General features: G+C 43.8%; 1 long non-coding RNA gene across 1 annotated transcript; it reads left to right on the forward strand.

Moving 5' to 3' along the window:
- The first annotated feature begins 3645 nt into the window (after window positions 1-3645).
- LOC150011134 (uncharacterized) lies at window positions 3646-8385 on the forward strand. The gene is made up of 3 exons (XR_016510641.1): window positions 3646-3762; window positions 5004-5074; window positions 7273-8385. It is a non-coding gene; the product is annotated as an uncharacterized LOC150011134 (long non-coding RNA).
- Window positions 8386-9290: the final 905 nt, after the last annotated feature.

Genomic DNA, 9290 nt, shown 5'->3' on the forward strand with positions numbered 1-9290 from the left:
GTTAAACTGTGGACTCTGAAGCCAGACATCCTGGAATTGTACTCAAGTGAGACATATAAATGGTAGGTGAATTCAGGGCTACCTGCATCTGAGGACTTTCTCTCTCCTTTCTCATCACAGCCCTGCCAGCACTTGCAGATAGTGCTCAGATTCTACCCTGGTCTAGTCTGCAGTCAATTTTCATGCAGTTCTAGAGCTCTGAAATTCTTCTTCATTTCTGGACACCTTTTAATTCTACAGTAAACTGTTAGGACCTTATGGTGGCATATCTTCCTGATCACTGTAAAAAAGCCTAGATCCAACATGATAGGAAGAAAGAGCCAACTTTTTTAGCAAAAGACTTTATAGGTCTCCAGGCATTCCATGACTGTATCAATCATTTATTTTAAGTGTTCAGGATGCAAATGTTGTAATAGTAACATTGGGAATACACTGTACTGCTCTGGCTTTTAATATAAGGACATAGAAATAGGAGTTCTTTGTAGAGCTGGAAATAGTCTTGGGCACAGGGCATATAAATTTACCTCTGAGACTTAAATCAGCCTTGTAATTAGTGTCATACTTGCAGACAGACCTGGAGGTCAAGGGGCAATTAATTATGAGTAATTTTTCTGAAATAGAAGCCTGCATTATCCTGTATCCAACTAATTGCTTCAATCCCCTGGTGTTATGCATTCCACTTTTGAGAAGCCTGGTTTATGGAAGCTCTCTCATCCCCTAAGGGGGCTTCTGAGGCAGGTGGGCTGGAGCACAGACAGAAGCAGACACATCCCAAGTGCCTGAAAGTATGCTTGTGATCTCACTTGGGGTGAAATCGCCCCTTGGGGTTCTCTGATTGCAGGCGACAACAGCAAACTTTGTCCAAAGCAAAAGAAGAATCTGGGGGAAGAATAGGAAGCAGTTCTGAGAATATCAGGTGGAGCTGGAGAAGTGGAATGTGGCGTCTAGGCAGCAGGCACGAAGGGACATGCTCTTCAGAGAGCTCCTCACTGTCCACTAGACTCAACTGCAGCTGCCACCAGGGAGTCACTCTGCTCAAGACTCAGACCCAGGGAGAAGGGAGCAGCAGGCCACTCTGGCCAGTGGTATGTGGCTGTCAGACCCTTGAGACTGCATATTGGAAGAGGAATTGTTTCAAAGAGAAATCTGGATGTTCTTACTAGGGAGTGCGGTCACTGCGTTATGGGTCTCGTGGTACCTGGCCACTGCCACTTTGTACAGGTAATTTGAACATGTCCATTGCAAGAGGTGGGGTGACCTAAAGACACACCCCTCCTCTCAGTGTTAAGCTTCCACCTCCCCTTTTCCTACTCAGTATCCCTGGGTTTGGGGGTTTACCCAGACCCAGATGGTATCTGTATTTCCAAGAGCCCCATTCAATGTCTGACATATGCCACACAAAGAAAGCTATAAAACCGAAGCCAAATGACAATCGGGACATTTTCCAGACACGTCTCTATATCTGGATGCCAGTTACAAGGAGCCTGAAAAATTTCATTATCTAGGCAGAAAAATCACCCCAGATGAGTTTTCTAAGACAGTTGAATTTCTTTGCTGGCCAACAAGTGCTCAATTCTCAATCCCAAATTTCTTCCCTCTGGTCAAATGCATCTTTTGGCCCCCATCCGGGCTGTTATTTACATAGCTCCTCATAACGGCCTCACAGTCAAGCCAATGAGGCAATTTTCTGTGTCTCCTCAAATTCCCAGAGATTTCCTTCCAGAAGCTTCCAACAGTGCCCTGAGGATGTATGAATGTTTCTGAACATCTAGTTAAATGTACACTTTGGGGGCATTTGCACATAGATTCATTTATCTGCCTTTGTCCTGTCTCCCATTTTAGATCAGAAACATCCCAAGGAGGAGGTCACATCTGGTTTGTTCTTCTGCTCCTTCCCACAGCAACATGCAGAGTGTATACTCAATCGGAGGTAACGACTACCATAAATAATGTGATGCACAGGCAACACATTGGGAGACAGAGAAGCAGGTTCTGGCCCCAAGTTTATAGTCTGCAAGCCATTGAACCTCACCGAGCCTCCACCCTCTCATCTTTGCAAAGGTGGCTGTTGATTCATGCCATATTTCTTGCCACAGGACTGCTGTCATGCTTAAATTAGAGTCAATAGGAAAGTGACTTATAATAGCTATGGACATGCCACGTGGTTCCTAGTCTGCCCTGGCATGGCTGCAACAACCAGAATGAAAACCAGAGAAGTTCAGCCAGCCCTGGCAATGCTGGCACTCGGTTCTCCCAGGACACTGTACTGTGTTTATGCCTTTGGGGGAACATTTCAGCTATGAAGCCACAGAGCAGAGGCCCTGATGTTCTATTGTGAGCACAGCCACAAGCACATGAAAAGCAAAGCCTGCTGAACGCCAGCAGCGACGAAATACTTTATCAGAGGACAAGGAGACAGGCTCTTCCTATCTCAGCGGTATTTCTCCAATGTCTCTCTTTCCATCTGTCCCTACCACAAAGACACTTGTTCACACCCAGCCTGCTTCCTGCCTGGATCCCTGCCACCTTCTACTGCTTGACTTTCTCTCTCTTGCCCCCTGACTCCACTTTAGTGCCAGAAAGCCCCCGACGCCCCTTCTCAATTCAACTAGGCGTGGCTTCTGGGTCTGGGCCCCACCTGCCTTTTCTGTTTCAAGGACTAGAAAGAATTGCCTTTCATATCACTCCAGTGGTTCCTGTCATCCTTTCTTTCCCAGTTTTGGCTTTTGTTTGCTTTTATTCCTGAAATTGCCTTCTTCTAAAAGGGAAAGCTCAAAATGACTTCTTTACTTCCTGGTTATGTGTGTGTGGTGTGTGTGTGTGTGTGTGTTTTACATAAATCAATTTTTTTTTGTCTCTGAAAACTAAAAGCAACATATAACCAACCCTCGCCCCCAGCACTGTGAGATGATTCCGAAGTCTTGGCAGAAAGTTCTAGAAGATTAACATGAAAAGGAACTCGTATCTTGCAAACATTTGCTGGGGAACCCCGTCATTCAGTAATCATCCCCAGTGCTGAGTGTTCTGATCTCTTGGTCAAAAACTATGCAGGAGTTTTGCTGTAAACTTTTTTTCCTCTAAACCTGGACCAAAATTCCTTTCTTTCTGACCATCTGGTCTCCTCATTTAACTTGGCCAAGCACAGCTTGACAACTCCCCCCAACTGTGATGGTACAAAGGGAAGAAAGGGAGACCTGAAATCTGCCTGATACAGTCTCAGACTTCAATTCCATGCTACTTAAGGTGAAATAAACCATCAAAGTGATATATTAGGGAACTATGTGCAGCAAAGCCACGTTCATTCAAAACTAAAGGCTGGGAAGAAATTGATTTAGAATAAATAGTTCTTGTGCTTTGGGAAGAAATGACTGGAAACTCTACCCCGCTGTGCCTTACTTCAAAATAATAAAGGCCAACAGCACTTATGTTCTTTCTTCACAGTCAACAGAGTGCTTTTACAAATGGGCAGACATCAAAGAACAGCATAAAACAAATATATATTTGATTCTTTCTATTTTCAAAGCCCTCTTAGGTTGGGTACCTCAATGCATCCTTTGCTAAATTTTAGAAGGTATATAAAGTGGGATTTAGTCAATCGATCATTCACCTATTCAGCTCATGTTTATCGAATGCCTACAGTGTGCCTGCTACTATTCTTGGACCTGGAGATAGAAAGCATTGAAGAAAACAGATGAAGCCCCTGTTCTAACAGGAGAAAAGAGAAGGAAGTAAGAAAATGTGGACACGTATAGAATATATCAGGTGAGCTAAGGGGGGAACAAAAGCAGGCAATACAAATAAAAGAAGGTAAGGGGACTAGAGAGTCATGGAGAGGCATGCACTATTGCCTATCAGGTACTCTCTGATGGAGTGATATCCGAGCAGAGACCTGAGGAACTGAGGCCAAGATGAGCAGATGCCTCGGGGAAGAAGCCTGCAAAGGCTCAGAGGGAGCAGTTAGGCAGGAATGTGCTTGCCTTGTTAGAAAACCAGCAAAGGAGGCCACGTGGCCGAAGCAGAGTGAGCCAGGCAGAGACAGGCAGGAAATGAGGTCAGAGAGATAAGAGAGACAAGACATGGAAGGTCCTGCGGGACACTGCAAAGGCTTGGGCGTCCAGCCTGAGTGGGTAGGAAGTCTTTCCACAATTTTAAGCAGAGCAATGTGAGCTGACTTACATTTTGAAAGGGTTATCTGGCAGAAACTGTGCTCCATCCCATACTATCCATCCCCTCTTCCTTGCATAATAATTCAAACCCCAACTTTTAAGCCAGAAACATGATGTCTTAGAATAAAAACCACCATACTTTTTGCACTATAAGATGCACCTGACCATAAAACACACCTAGGTTTAGAGGAGCAAAGAAAAAAAAAACAAACTCTGAATCAAATGGTGTACTAAAATATTTAATAAAATATAACAGAATAATACTTCAACCATGTAGCATGAACAGCAGTATTAAGACCCATCATCACTGTCATTAACAAATGAGGAGAGACTTTAAGGTTCAAGCACTCTTCTAGTTTCCTGAGAACCCCAAGAACTCATCATCGCTAGTGTCAGAATTTATGAAGCTCAGTTGTTCACAATCACTGATATCACTTTCTTCACTATCTTCATACTGACCAGATGCCCTGAGATTCAGCAGTAAAGTGGGCCATTTAAGTGTCCCCAGGGGTTTCGTGTGGGCCCACCGCTTTCTCTTCTAACAGCTGTGGCCACCGCTGACAGGTCAGGTAACACACATCACAGTCTGTGATGCAATATTCGCTCCATTAGATGCACAGACATTTCCCTCCCACTTTCAGGGGGAAAAAAAAGTGCATCTTATGGAGCAAAAAATAGGGCATATTTCCCAGCATCACTTGCAGGTAGATATAGCCTCATAACTCAGTATGGCCAGCTGGTGAGAATCAGAGTGTGAAGTAGTGATTCAAAAAATCATGCTTACTTTTTGACCCTCTTCTTCTTTATTCTGTCCTTCACCCACTGCCTGGGATGCAGATGTGATGGCTGGAGCTTGAGCTGCACTTTGGACCATGAAGACAAGGGTCATCTCTCTGGATGGGATAGTGGTGGGTTGAAAGAAGCTAAGCCCCCAAGGACTTTGTTGACCAGATCCATAACTGCCCAAAGAGGCTGCCTCCAGACATTTATTTTGTGTCTCTGTTTCTGGCAGCACAGCCTAGTCATAATTGGTACAATCTTTCTGTCCATTGTGTGGAGAATATAAGGGGGACAAGGGAATTGGAGATAATTTCTAGTTCATGAATAAGAACACAGATGCGGCCCTGGCTGCTGTGGCTCAATGGATTGAGCGTCGGCCTGCGAGCCAAGTGTTGCTGGTTCGATTCCCAGTCAGGGCACATGACTAAGTTGCCCATCAGGTCCCCAGTTGGGGGAGCAAGTGAGAGGTAACCACATAGTGATGTTTCTCTCCCTCTCTTTCTCCTTTCTCCTCTCTCTAAAAATAAAAAAAATAAACAAACAAACAAATTACAAAAAAAAAAAAAAGAATACAGATACTTGAAGAAATTAATAAAGAACATTAGGATTGTGGTTAAAACTGTTCGCTTTTAAAGTCAGCAGACCTCCCTTCATTTAAATCCTGCCTCCAACACCATCCAGCTTGTAACCTTAAGTAAGTTTCTTAGCCTCTCCAGATGTTGATGCCCTTGTCTGTAGTATGGGGATGATAACAATACCTACTCAGACTATTATTGTGAGTATGAAATAAAATAAATTATGTGAAAATAATTAACAGGGCCTGGCACAGAGTTGGACTCCATACTTTCTGTGTATGGCCAGACAATAGCAATCCTTCCAAGATTAGTGTATATTACACATGATGAAGAGGAAATACTTTTGTTAGTAAGAGAGGAGGATCAGGAGAGATAGGGAGTAGGAAAGGAACCTGAATGAATAGGCTGGATTTCATGTTCTCAGAAGCTCTCAGCTCACAGGGGGGAAATGTCAGCAGTAACTCTGGACTAAGCTGTAAGATCTAAGGAGCGAAGGCAGAGGTTCATCCTTCAGCCTGGGGCCTGTGATAGTTTTAGTGCTCCAATCTGTTCCCTTCCTGACCCTCTCCTTTTCTCTCCCCTTCTCTGTCACCTCTTCTCTCTCTTCTTCCAAAATAAAAAAAGAGGAATAGTGAGAATTTGGGGCAACCATCTGGTCCCAGGCTGTGTTTCCTTGGAGTGCCTGGATTCTTCAGTGGCCCGGCAGGATGCTGGGAGCCTGTGTGGAAGGCACTCTCCATGCATATTTTTATCTGAGTATTGAGCTTTGCAAAGCAAAACAGCACATACATGTTTCCTTTTTGGTAGCAAATTCTTTTCCTAATTATGTTTTGCTCAGGCTAATATTAAAATAAATTGGCTTCCTCTGACAACAGCAAGTGTAATAATAACAGGAAGTGGCCCAGAATCACACAATAGTAAAAATAGAGCTGGAGGAGAAGCAATGAGACTCTTGAGAACAGTCTTGCTGCCATTCTCTTCCATTTCATTTCATCCCACCCCAGCCCATCCATCTAGCTGTCCATTCATTGTTCAAAAAACAACGGATCGATTCAGAAGACCATATTTATAACTGGTGAAACTAATGGAGACCCCGAAAAATTCAGTTCTTCTTATATCAGAAACTTGTGAAACATCAAATACCAAAAATTAGAAAAAATATATACATGTCAGTTTCTATATAAAGACTGGCCTATATTATACCTAATACAAGTGTTTTGTAAGAAAGATTGAGTCAAAATAATACACTTCTATTAATTATATTCTACATGGAAGGTTCTGATAAGTCCTGTAGGAAAACTACCTGGCTAAATTTGTCTGACCTAGTGAGGCCCAAATTTATTTAACCATGGAATATATATTTCCTTTTTTCAATGACTACTTACAAATTTTGGAATTAGGATTACAGAATACAAACCTTTAAGGGTGTTAGTTCTCAAGAAAATGTTCTATGTATGTTCTGATTACTGTCTCCTGGGTATTTCACCTTAATACAATGCTCCTTAATTCTGTTAGCTTGCTGTTTAGGCCTCCATAAAGAGGCCATTCTCTTAACAATAGCATATTCTGTTTGTTAATATGCTTAATTCAGCCAGAAGTTTAGGAGGCAAAATGCCTTTGCCTTTGCAAGCTGATCACCTTTGCAAGCTGATAACCATCACCTTGACCTTACCTAGCTGGGTGTGCATTCAGGAAGAGAAAAAGGGGATACCTGTGTTCCAAAACACTTCTTCTTTTCCCTCTCTGCACAGGAAGTCCTTGGTCTCACTTCTACTACAGGATGGAACCTCATGCCAGTTTGCTTCACAGCACAGACAGCCCTTCTCTATTAAAGAGAGAGATAAGAAGTACTGACACCTCTTCACCTCCTTACATCTGGGAAGTGGAGCATCCATTGTAAATCCACCAAGGACTCAGAGGGTAAAAGGATGGAAAAAAAGTAACTTATAGGCACTTCCCACCAAGATGGGGGCGTAGACAGACACACTGCATCTCCCTCCACAACTAAGAAGGACTACAACTACCTCAAAACTAGAAACAACCAGAAGTTCCAGAAAATCAAACTGCATGAAAGTCCAGCAAACAAAGATATAAAGAAGAACTACTCATCCAGACAGGTAGGAGGGGTGCAGCTGGGGCGGAGAGAGCATGGTGTGGTGGTGGCAGCAGCAGGCTGGCAGAAAGTGCAGTCACACATTTTAAGAAGTCAGGAGGGACACCTGGGGAGCATTCCCAGCTGCTCACCAGACCTCGAAGCTCATGGTCCCAGCACCAGGGAAAATCAAGCCTCGTTGCTTCTGCCTGTGCAGACCACTGGGGGTTGGGGCGGAGGCAGAAACTGCTGGTCTTAGGAGAGCCCACTTGTTTAAAGGGCCCCCACATTCCTAGAGCATCCACAGACCCACCCATTCTGGAAACGACATCCAGGGCAGCAGCTAGAGGGGTGACAGTTCGGTGCAGAAGTGGGAGAGGTGCCTGGAAAAGGGACAAGTGCTGGGCAGGTGGCATCATCCCCTCTCGGACCCCTCCCCCACATACAGTGCCACAACGTGGTGAAACAGGTCGCCCTGTAATGACAAATCCCTAAGGCTCCGCCCCTTACAATGTAACAGGAGCAACAGCTCTACTTGAGATGTGGAGGCAAACAAGCACAGGAGCCTGTCAGAATGAGGAGACAGAGTAAGGCCCAAATGGGGAAATGGATCAAGGTTCCAGTGGGAGAACTAAGCGACAAGGAGATAGCCAACCTAACAGATGAAGAGATAGACAACCTAACAGACGCAGAATTCAAAACACTGGTGATAAATATGCTCACAGGCTTGACAGATATGCTTGAGTACGGCAAACACATAAGAGAAGTGAAGGCCATGAAACGAAGTGAAACGAAGGAAAATCCACACAAAATCAATGGTGAAGGGAAGAAACCTGTGGTTCAAATCAATTATTTGGAACATAAGGAAGAAAAAAAGTCAACCAGTGCAGAATGACGAAGCAAGGATTGAAAAAAATGAGGAAAACTTCCCAAATTTTGGGAAAGACAGAGTCCTGGGGGCAGCAAGAGAGAGGCAGAGAGTTGCCTACAGGGTGCGGGGGAGGGGAGTTGCTTATAAGACTGTCAGCTGATTTTCAGAGGACACTTTGCAGGCAGGAAGGGACTGGCAAGCAGTATTCAAGATGATAAAAGGCAACCTACAACCAGGATTACTCTATCCAGCAAAGCTATCATTTGGAATGGAAGGGCAGATGAAGTGCTTCCCAGTCAAGGTGAAGCTAAAGGAGTTCATCATCACCAAGCCATTATCATATGAAGTGTCAAAGGGACTTACTTAAGAAAAAGAAGATCAAAACTATGAACACTAAAATGACAACAAACTCACAACTGTCAACAACTGAATCTAAAAAATAAAAACAATCAAAGTAAGCAAACCAGAATAGGAACAGAATCATAGGTATGGGGATCATTTGGAGGTTTGTTAGCTGGGACGGGGAAGGGGGAGAAGTGGGGAAATGGTGCAGGGATTAAGAAGCATAATCGGTTGGTACAAAATAGAAAGAGGGAAGTTAATAATATAGGAAAGGGTGAAGCCAAAGAATTTATATGCACAACCCATGAACATGAATTAACGGGGATGGGATTGCTGGAGGGGGAGGGAAGTGGGGTACTGGGCAGAGGGGAGCAAAGGGGGAAAAATTGGAACTACTGTAACAACATAATCAATAAAATATGCTTTTTAAAAAAGTAACATATATGGATTAAATGTGGTGACAG

This window comes from Furipterus horrens, unplaced genomic scaffold, assembly GCF_987537825.1.
Source record: "Furipterus horrens unplaced genomic scaffold, mFurHor1.1.pri manual_scaffold_4, whole genome shotgun sequence".
In the NCBI taxonomy this organism is placed as follows: domain Eukaryota; kingdom Metazoa; phylum Chordata; class Mammalia; order Chiroptera; family Furipteridae; genus Furipterus; species Furipterus horrens.